The 10,790-nt window shown below is 33.3% G+C and overlaps 1 long non-coding RNA gene across 1 annotated transcript; it reads left to right on the top strand.

Moving 5' to 3' along the window:
- The first annotated feature begins 832 nt into the window (after positions 1 to 832).
- On the top strand, positions 833 to 8,150 carry LOC135968546 (uncharacterized). Its single transcript, XR_010583413.1, has 2 exons — positions 833 to 1,008; positions 7,992 to 8,150. It is a non-coding gene; the product is annotated as an uncharacterized lncRNA (long non-coding RNA).
- The last annotated feature ends 2,640 nt before the right edge of the window (positions 8,151 to 10,790 follow it).

Here is a 10,790-nt window from a genome sequence, read left to right as displayed (position 1 = left end):
ATTGTTACGGGAGATGACAGATCGATTTGTGTTACTGTCCCTGATGGCCTTTCAGTGGGACAAGATGTAGAGGTGTAAGGCAATAACATTGATGATCCTGATCCTGTTTAGGCCTAGACTAATGTGTGTGTTTGTATTTTAGTTTTTAACAAAAAAGTTTACAAAGTAAAAGTTAAAAAAACTTAAAAAATTAAACACAGAAACAGCTTATAAAATAAGAATATAAAGAAAGGAAATATTTTGTACAACTGTACAATGTGTGTGTGTTTTAAGCTAATGTTATTGCAAAAGAGTCAAAGAATTTAAACATTTATGAATAAAAAAGTTATAGGAAGCTAAGATCAATTTATTATTGAAGAAAAACATTTTTGACAAATTTAGTGTACCCTAAGTATACAGTGTTTATGTAGTCTACAGTAGTGGACAGTAATGTCTGAGGCTTTCACGTTCACTCATCACTCACTCACTGGCTCACTCAGAGCAACTTCCAGTCTTTCAAGCTCCATGATATATGCCTTCTACAGGTATATTATTTTAAAAAATCTTTTATAATATATTTTTCCTGTCACTTTTATATGTTTAGATACACAAATATTTAGAATTATGTCACAGTTGCCTACAGTATTCAGTACAGTAACATGCTGTACCGGTTCCTAGCTTAGGAGCAATCAACTATACCATACAGCTTAGTATAGTAGCCTATACAATGTAGGTTTGTGTAAGTATACTCTATGATGTCATATGCTGATAAAATCACTTAACAATGCATTTCTTAGAATGTATCTCTGTCACTAAGTGAGGCATGATTATATACATAATTCAGAGATCCTGAATGTTGAGACATAAAGAAGATATTACTTTCAGTCATCTCTTCTGAAAAGGGAGTAGGTGTATATGATCTCTGGGTAAAGTGAAAAATATGGTTTTTGCTGGCCAGAGGTTAGACTGTGGCAAAGATTGCTTTTCGTCAAAATTTATTATCCCTTCTCAAGTGTATGGAGCTGTCTGGTAAGTAACTTCTCAGCTGGATCAGTTTCCCCTATGCTAACCTTTCTATCCTCTTATAATCGGTGTGGCCATGTTACTTGTTATTACCAAGAGAATGGAAGCAGACATTATGTGTATTTCTTCCAGGCCAAGAGGTTATTTTTTTAAAAAAATTCCATCTTCTTCATTCTCTTTCTTACATGTTTTAAGAGGTTTCTGAAATCCTAGGTATGGTGATGATACAAAAATGGAAGAAACCTGGGTATTTGAATCACTATGTGGAAAGGCCATGTTCATTAACATAAGTGCCCATCTTGGACTGTCTTAAGAGTGAGACAAACTTCTGTGTGTTTGAGCTACTACCTTTTGTGGCATATCTATTACAGAAATAAAGCTCCAATAATTAAACCTTACTTTACTGTACCTGACAAAACATATGAGTAAATTAAAAGATGACTTTTTAAATGGATGATAAATCAATGTTTTACAATATCCTCCCACTTCTGCATATTTATAGACCTACCAAACCTATATGTATATACTGAACACCTGATTTATATTTTATAGCCATATTTCCATACCTCAGTGTTATATAGAGTAGTAGCAAGAAATATTGGCATGACCACAATAAAGACACATTTTTCTCGTAATAGTCATATAAAGACATATATTCACTAAATAATATTGGAATTATCCAAATTATTTGTGATGATCTTGTACCTAAATTGCATAACATACAAACACATGTATGACTGTGCATGTACACACACATATGTAGACTAATAAAATAAGTAAATTGTTTTTAATATGTGTCTGTTGTAAATATAATATGTCAAGCCAAATTTAAATGATATCATCAGCAACATATCTATATGACAGTAGACAAATGAATTCTGATTTTGTTTTGATTTGATTGATAGTTATGACATACAATATTTCACTGCAAAATTTATATGTAAAATTCTTCAAACTTAAATATCAATTTTATTTTCTCAAATGTTATATAGGTAGTGAAGAGGACATGTTTATGGTTGTAAAAATGAAAATGTATTGACTACTGTGTAGCTACAATGGATAAGCTTATACTTTTAGTTATCTATTGTTTAACTAAAGAATGTTCTTCATCTTGGCGTAATCAGGAAAATTCTCAGCAGCCTCAGTGCTTAGCAAATAAAACTTATCTGATTCTATAGATGCATATAGAGCTTTCCATTCATGCACAGTAAATATTTTGAAAAAGTAGAGGAAAAAAAGATAAAATAACATTTTCATATTTATCATGTATTTAAATAAAAAAACTGAATTGTTGTTATTTACTGTATCCCCGCAAAAATTGCTGATTATGATCACATACTTACATACTTTTATCAATATTATGACTTCAAGTTTCATCTTTAAGTTCTAGTATTTTATTTTTATATTATATATCTATTTCTCCATGTATAGTTCTTCATTTTATTTATTGTATAGAGGATAATTAGAAAACCCGTTTGTTATTAAGTCTTTTAATATTAAAAGACTAGCTTCTTCTTGTTACCACAGAAATCAGTTTTTATTTGCTATTTTTGGATTTCTTATATCGTTCTATATACATTCAAATTAACACCTTGTAAAATGTCAGAATATCTTAGGGCGTTGAATATGTGTACCATTAAGTAGGCAAGTGTTTATCAGTTCATTTCCAATCTTCACCATATCAGTGAAATTACTGTACTTTAGTCAAGGTAACCTATCATGTCCATTTTTCACATTCAGTGGACATATTAGGTCATTTCACTCAAACCATTACCAACTTTAAAAAAAAGTTCACATCTTCTTTATTGAAACAATCTCTTCATTCAGCACCTAAAATTTTGAACTCTCCTGTAGGTGCCAGAAGCTTCCAAGTTTTCCAGGGCCCTTTGACATTTCCCCCCCCCCCCCCCCCCAGGACTATGGTCTTCTTATGTACCTCTTCCTCAAAGACAGTTTGTGCCTTACAGCTCTTTCAGATGTAATCTGCTGTTATCATTCTGAGCGCTGTCAGTGTGGTGATAAGGTGTCAGAAAACAGGAGTGTTCTGTAATCTTCTGATTAAATCTTGGTCTTTTAGTGGGCTTGTATCTTGGGATTGTGACTTTCATCTGTTTATTCAATTGCATAGCTTTCTTGCCTCTGCCCCCGTTTAGATCCCTGGCTACAGCCTTTCCAACCAGTCTATCTCCTTAAATCCCTGAGCCCCCTAAACCATTCGTTTAGGTGAGAAGGGAAGTAAAGTGATAGCTGAAGGGGGAAGAAATTTCCTTTCTGGGCAGGAATAAGGTTTCTGAACTGGGCATAGTCCTTATACTTGGAATAATATAGAAGCTTCTGAGTGAATTTCACAAAGATTTCTCTTCCTCTTCTTCTGCCATAACCACAAGTGATCTTTTGAATCCTCACCCAAAAATCCTGGTGCGGAAGTGTGAAGGCTCCCTTGGGCCTGGGACCTTCAGCAGATTCTCACTGTCATACTAGTCCACGTTCAGCCTGCAGTAATTCATCAATATCACCGTTTAAGTTCCCTTCTATGGCTCCAGTGCACACTACTCCATGTAAGCAGATCATGGTTGTTTTATCTCTCTTGATGTACCTTTCTCTCTACATATTGAGATGGCAGTTCCCCTGCAGCTTCAATTCTCAGATAGACCCAAGAAATGCCATTCATTTTCACGTTTGTTCAACTTCCTCTTTTCTGTAAGAATGAGAGTGAACTCTTTAAAGCTCTTCATCTGTTGCATCTAAAACCAATGGTCAGTTCTGTCTTTTTCATAGTTTGTAGAGCACATCAGTATCTCCAGCTGAGTTTTTCCCTTTATACTTTATTCTTTTCTCTTTCAACAAATGACTTAGTCTCATCTTCTAGGTATCAGCCTTAAATGTCACTACAACACCGAGGTCCCCTTGTCATTCTCTTTAAAGTAGCTTCTTCACCCTCATCTTTATCAGTGACAGCATCCTTTATAAAACTTGTCAAAATCTCAAATGATTTTCTAAAAATTATTTTCTCTCATTGAATTAAAATTGTTGAGGAAAAGAAATATGCCTACCTCTTATTCATCCTCGTGTTTTTAATGTCTAGTAAAATTTGTTACTCAATATTTTACTAATAAAAATGATTTTATTATCAATGAAAACATATTTAATAGAATATAAAACATTATTTTTAAAATATGAGATCAGTTTATTTATTCAGATATCTTTTATATGTTTTTTCCATTGAAATTATATCTATTTTCATCATTATATTCAGAAAGCATTGATGAAATACTTCAAATTAACTTACAATCTACTTAATTTTTGTCTGCAAAATAAATATTAATATCTACTGTATGGGTTGTGTAGTCTTATTTACTTACATGATTCATTTCCTGACTCTCACTTTAATTTTCACCAAATTAGATCAATATGTTATTTTTTTTTAATTCTACACAATGTAACTTGAATAAGCAATTGTCTGAGATTTGGGATTGCCTGAATGTAAGCTCAAGCTGACATTAAATGACTTCACATCATATCATATAAAATAAACATTTTTATAAAATGATCCTTTGATTATAAAGTATGAGGCAATAGTATGTAGTAGAGTTCCCAGTCAACTCACAATGTCATGTCAATTGTGCAATAAATGAATTTAGGTTTTTTTAAGCTACTGAATTTTATGGTTATTTGGTTTAACAGCATGATCTAGAATTGTCAAGTTGATACAATAGGAATTCAGATGAAAACTCATAATCTTACATTTCATATTTATGAAATGCCAGCTAACCAATTATTTAAAAATCTTTATAAATTTTGCTTGGTTGGTTGTTTTATCAGAAACCATGCTATAATCTTTAAGTCATTTTATATGTTTGAGTAACAGGGCTATAAATAATACATAATCTTATTCATAAATAATACATAATCTTAGTCTCCTGATTTAGGATTGGAATTAACATACGTTTAGGATTTATAGAAATTTCATAGGGCACTCATGGAATGTTGAAAACACATACACCTGAATGATATTAACTATATTACCTCCTGTATATATTCTTTCCCACCCATTACACATATTTACTTTATATTTCTTTTAATTTTAATGAAATTCACTAGGGAGGAGTGAGCAGCTAAGTAATCTATCCCTTCTCAGGCATAAAAATAACCAGAATTCTTCTTGAGAATACAATAATGAGGGCTTTCATTTCAAATGGATGGTGATTGTCAGTCTCATTAAAAATAATCATGGAAAGTAAAATGTCCCAAATTTATGTTGACTTTTACATACACATACACACACACACAGACACATACAAACATTTGCTAAAAAGAAAAAAGAGTATAAAATGTTTAGAAGCTCTTACTTAGAAACTCTTTGGTTTATTTCCATGGTATCTGAATTTTCAGATGGAAATGCAACAATGAAATGATTTGGGATCTTTGATTTGCTTGATATTAACTCAATGAATGCTGCCAAATGTTCTTTGGTAAATTATATTTTCCATTCAATGGCCTAATAATTAAACTATTTTTACCCTAGTGTTTAACATGCATTAAATTGTCTTACTAAATATATATGCTTTTTTCTATGCCTTGGTATTCTCACTGAATTACTGAAGCTATTCCTTCTCTTCTTTCTCTCTTTCTGCCTGTTTCTTTCCCTCTCTTCTTTTGTTTCCTCCTTATTTCTTTATCTCTCTTCTTATATTATCATTTTCTGTATTTGTTTTCTTTTAAATTGATTCTCTTCTTGAATACTCTGTTGAATTAAAATAATCCTAGTGGTGAAAATGTTCTGTTATCATGTTAAGGTCAGTAGCATTAGGTTTACACCAATTCTCTAAAAAATATATTTGTAATAGGCTAGAAATAGAATACAGGTTTTATACAGATTGGAAATTGCATGCAAAATTAATAACTATGAGACATAGGATTGTGACTTCAGACATGCTAGAGCACTATTGTTAAATGAGGCTGAACATGGATGTATATTATGCTTGTCTTGGGTAAAACTCCAATTATGAATCTATGTATGTGGTTAAGGGCCATCTTCATATTCTGAGTCACTGTTGAATAGTCTTCAGTGGTAACACTAACTGCTTTTGGGACAGTACCAAAATAATGTTTTAGTTTTAAATGAATTTACAACGTTGCTTATATGGAAGGATTTTTAATTTTCTGTTTTAGGTCATTAAATTATTGATATTTTCCTGAAATCACTTTATTTTTATAATATACATCTCTCCCTCTCTCATACTGTGTGTGTATATGTATGTGTGTGTGTGTGTGTGTGTGTGTGTCTATGTATCCAGAAGTCTAGTCACATTATGATGAAAATCAGAATCAAATTATATGTCAATGAATGTGGGTCCTATTGCAGCAGGCCAGGTCTCACTAACACAGGCCTCCATAACAACTGTTCCAGTATTGACTTAGTGGTTAAGTTAAATATTAAAAGCCACTGACCTTATTCAAAGGCTGGGATGTAACAAAAGCCCACCAAAGGTTTTGCCTAGGTCTTTCCTGGGCCTTAAAGCGTGACAAAATAACGAAGAAATTATTAACGGGGCCCATTTAGAATTAAACAGGTTTTATTGCAGGTTTGAAGAAATTCCCTAGGCCTCCACAAACAAGTTTACACCTGGACCCATGTAGATTAAGTAAATTTACTGAGGCTCCAGAGGAAGGTCTTCAAGACTCAGACCTTAGTTATAGATTAAAAGAAGTTAATCACTTATGTCTTTAGATGAATGTACATTTACACATAGACATATTGCTTAGAAGGTATATTGGCTCCAGAAAATTTTGCAATTTTGAGTTGGTATGGCGATAATTTTCAGGCCTTTTCCCTGTAACCAGTTGCAGAAATAAAGACTCTCTTCCTCCTTAGTTCATGTGCATCTCTTTATTTTCCCATGAGAAATAGCAGCCCAACCCTCAGTTTTGTTTGGGAACACTGTGGTACTTATAAAACAGTCTCTCTGTAATAGGCTGTAGGTGATAGGCAGTCAAACACTATAATCATGATTAATTGCTAGCCAACTAGCAAAGAAAGCCCCAGATGCATTTAAATACAGATTTCAGCTCGGTATGATATACCAATTGAAAGCTCTCTTTTTTATTAGCGTATCTATTAAAATAACTTACTCTGCCTGTCTAAAAGCATACAGTACCTTCAACGGTACAAAAACAGGTTATAATCCCATTAACAGAACATTTAGGCATTTCAAGATCTTTCTCTTGCTAAATGAACTCTGCTATTTGTCCGTTCTGTTAAGGAATACAGTACTACAAAGAGATGTTTATTTTAAAAAAACAGGAAAAAAATTCTTAATTATTCATTTTTTTGAATCCTAAACCAAAATAGAAATATTTTCCTTCTCAATGAAAGGACCACTGAATGCAACCATTTCTGCCATAAAAGTAATGGAATTTCCCCTCATTACTCATCCACCACCATAGCGGACCCTCTAAGAATTGTGTATAAGGTCACTTAATATGAAAATTTTGAATTCTTTGTTTAGACATGGAGAAAGGGAGAGACTATCTCTCACATCACTAGAATGATTATCCACATAAAGAGAATGAAGAAGACTTCTACAATGATGGTGGAGACAAATGAAAATTGGTAAAAAAAAAAAAATCTTTATATATATTCTAGATACTATGTATCCATAGAAATAAATATACCAAAGAGACTTTGAAAAATCTCTCTTGAAGGTCCAAATGCTTCTTAGCCACTTGCCATGTGATAATCCAAATTTTTTCTTAAACAGTTGGCTTAATAATAAAATACTAATGCTTCTGTAGCATGGTACTGCAAGGACTGGCCTTTGCCCTCTTATAATATAATTTTATAAGTTACAATGAGGGGAGAAAACAAACATAAAACTTTTCAAAAAATTTTGTCAGCAACCAGAGGAGCACCAACCATGAGAGTCAAATGAGAAAGGAAGATTGTAATTCCATATATAACTCATCATTCTTTGTTATCTTGGTTATAGGAGTTCATGTTGCCTTTCCCTGGAGAAGCAGAGAACAAGTAAATGAAGTATATGGGAGGGGAAAGAGTAAAGACGGAACTGGGACTCATTTCTCTCTTACTGAGAGGGTGTCCCATGGAAAGAACACCTCTTACCAGCCTCCTTATAAACATTCTGATGATACTTACTGATTGATTTAATGGTGTCCCTATCTAAGAAATGCCTTTTAAGTGTCAAAGTCTGAGATACTTATTTAGACCAAAGGGAACTTAGGACAATTAAATGTGAAGCATATATCTGACATGGATTCTTTTGCTATTATAGACATTATTATGATATCTGTCAACATTTGAACAACAGATCTAATCTCAGGATTAGATAAAATAATGTTCTTTTTATTTCAGATTTTAAAACAATATTAAAATGTATTTTTAACAATTTATAACAGATGTGCCTCAATTAATTATTATAAATAAAATTTGAATTTATGAACTTACAGAGAATAGAATAGCTGGTAGCAAAGGGGAAGTTAATTACATCAGGATTTTTTCCTACTTACCGGAGAATATAAAACTACAGGGCAATCAGCCTGAAACAGATTCCCTTAACAAACAGGTTCCCTTAAGAACAGTAAATCTGCACATGTTATTCAGAAATTTCCTATTAATTAAAAACATGAGTAGAGCTAAAGAAGGGGGACATTTAGAAGCTGTAACTCACAGATGCAAGTTTTTCCATAAAGTAATACTCTATCTGTGCCTAACTTTTGTCTTTATCTTTTAATCATTAATAAACTTAGTATTTGGTGAGATAGATAGATAGACACAGTGGCCGCCAACAAATAGGAGTTAATCATTTTATTTTGTTCCCATATCAGAGATGTATATGTTTTTATTAATGGTGATGTGAAGAGAAATTTATGAGAAAGAAAACTAATATTAATTAAGACATACGGAAGACTTTTCATATAATTTAGCTCTTTTACTTTTTATTATAACTTATCTATCCCCTTCTAATAGGTGGAGAGAGACTCCAAGATATTTACTAACTTTATCAAGACTTCTTTAATGTCACAAATCTATGAATTGAGGATTTGTATTTGTTTTAGTTTCCAAAGTTATGTTATTGACATGTCACTACATTTTTTGGAAGAGTAAGTCCCGAGAGGAGTCTTGAATAGCATTATTTTTTTCATTCTCATATTTACACAAGCTCGCGCTCTTTTCTTGGTCTTGCAAATGCTCTTTCATTCTTTATTATTACATTGGTTGTTTAATGTTGACTTTAATAAAGTAATCCTTTGAGTGAACACATTTACACAAGCTCTTGCTCTTTTTTTGGTCTTGCAAATGCTCTTTCATTCTTTCCTTTATTATTATATTGGTTGTTTAATGTTGACTTTAATAAAGTAATCCTTTGAGTGAATAAATAAAAATAACTTTTGATGTAGTATACAAGATTATGTCCGGATTATAACTAGGTGGTCCTATAATAATTTTTTTTTATTTACCCAAGCCATATCTTTAAAATTTAAAATGAGGAAATGACATTGTGTTGACAATCTGCGTTTAAATTAAGTATGTCAGAATAAAATCTAAATACTGTCAAAAATCCTTATACTTTTATATTTGTACTAATGTTCTTCATAGAAACAAAGCCAAGAGTTATCCCGTAGGGCATTCAATAATCAGCATTAGTAGTATCTGATCTTTCTTTCACAGTCTAATAAAAGACACTAAGTAATTAACCTACAGCTTTGGGTGGAGAAGGAAGTGTGTGTGTGTGTGTGTGTGTGTGTGTGTGTGTATGTATATGTCTTTGGTGTGTGTGTGTGATGTATTTTTTTTATTATGGGAATTGACTCACATGATTACAGAGCCCAAGAAGTCCCATGATCTTCTGTGTGCAAGACGAAGAACCAGGAAAGTGGTATAATTTACTGTGAGTCTGCATGCCTTACAATAGGAGTGCTAATGTCCAAGGGTATGAGAAGATAGATGCCTCAGTTCAAAGAGAGTGGATTTACCCTTCCTCTGCCTTTTTGTTCTATTCATGTTCTTAACAGATTGAATGATGCCCATGCATGGTAGTGAGTACATTTTTTGCCCTCCGTCTACTGACTCAAATTCTAACCCCTTCCACAAACACCCTCACAGACACAGAGAGAAATAATGTTTTACCAGCTATCTGGACATCTGATATGGTTTGACTCTGTGTCCCCACCCAAATCTCATGTTGAATTGTACTTCCCACCTGCTGAAGAAGGGTCCTGGTGGGAAGTGGTTGGATCATAGGGAGAGGATTTACTCCATGCTGTTCTCATGATAGTGAGTGAGATCCCAAAAGATCTGACAGTTTAAAAGTGTGGGACCTCCTCAAGCCTGGGCAACATAGTGAAACCATGTCTGTACTAAGAATACAAAACTTAGCTGGGCGTGGTGGTGCATGCCTTTAATCTCAGATATTCAGAAGGCTCAGGTGGGAGAATCACCTGAGACTAGGAAGTCAAAGCTGCAGTGAGTTGAGATTGCATCACTGCACTTTAGCCTGGTGAAGAGAGTCAGGCCCTGTCTCAGGAAAAAAAAAAAAAAAAAAAAGGTGGCACTCCCCAACTCCTTTCTCTCTGTCTCTCTCCTGATCCACTGTGGTGGTATGACAGGCTTCCTTCCTCTTCACCTTTGGCCATAACTGTGAGTTCCTAAGCCCTTCCAGTCATGCTTCCTGTTAAGTTTGTGGAAGAGTAAGTCAAATCTCTTCTTCATAAATTACCCAGTCTCAGGTATTTCTTTATAGCAGTGTGAAGACAGACTAATACAGGAA

Source organism: Macaca fascicularis, chromosome 1 (genome assembly GCF_037993035.2).
Source record: "Macaca fascicularis isolate 582-1 chromosome 1, T2T-MFA8v1.1".
Lineage (NCBI taxonomy): Eukaryota > Metazoa > Chordata > Mammalia > Primates > Cercopithecidae > Macaca > Macaca fascicularis.
The sequence above is the reverse complement of the archived record's forward strand: the minus strand, read 5'-3'. Positions and strand labels throughout refer to the sequence as shown.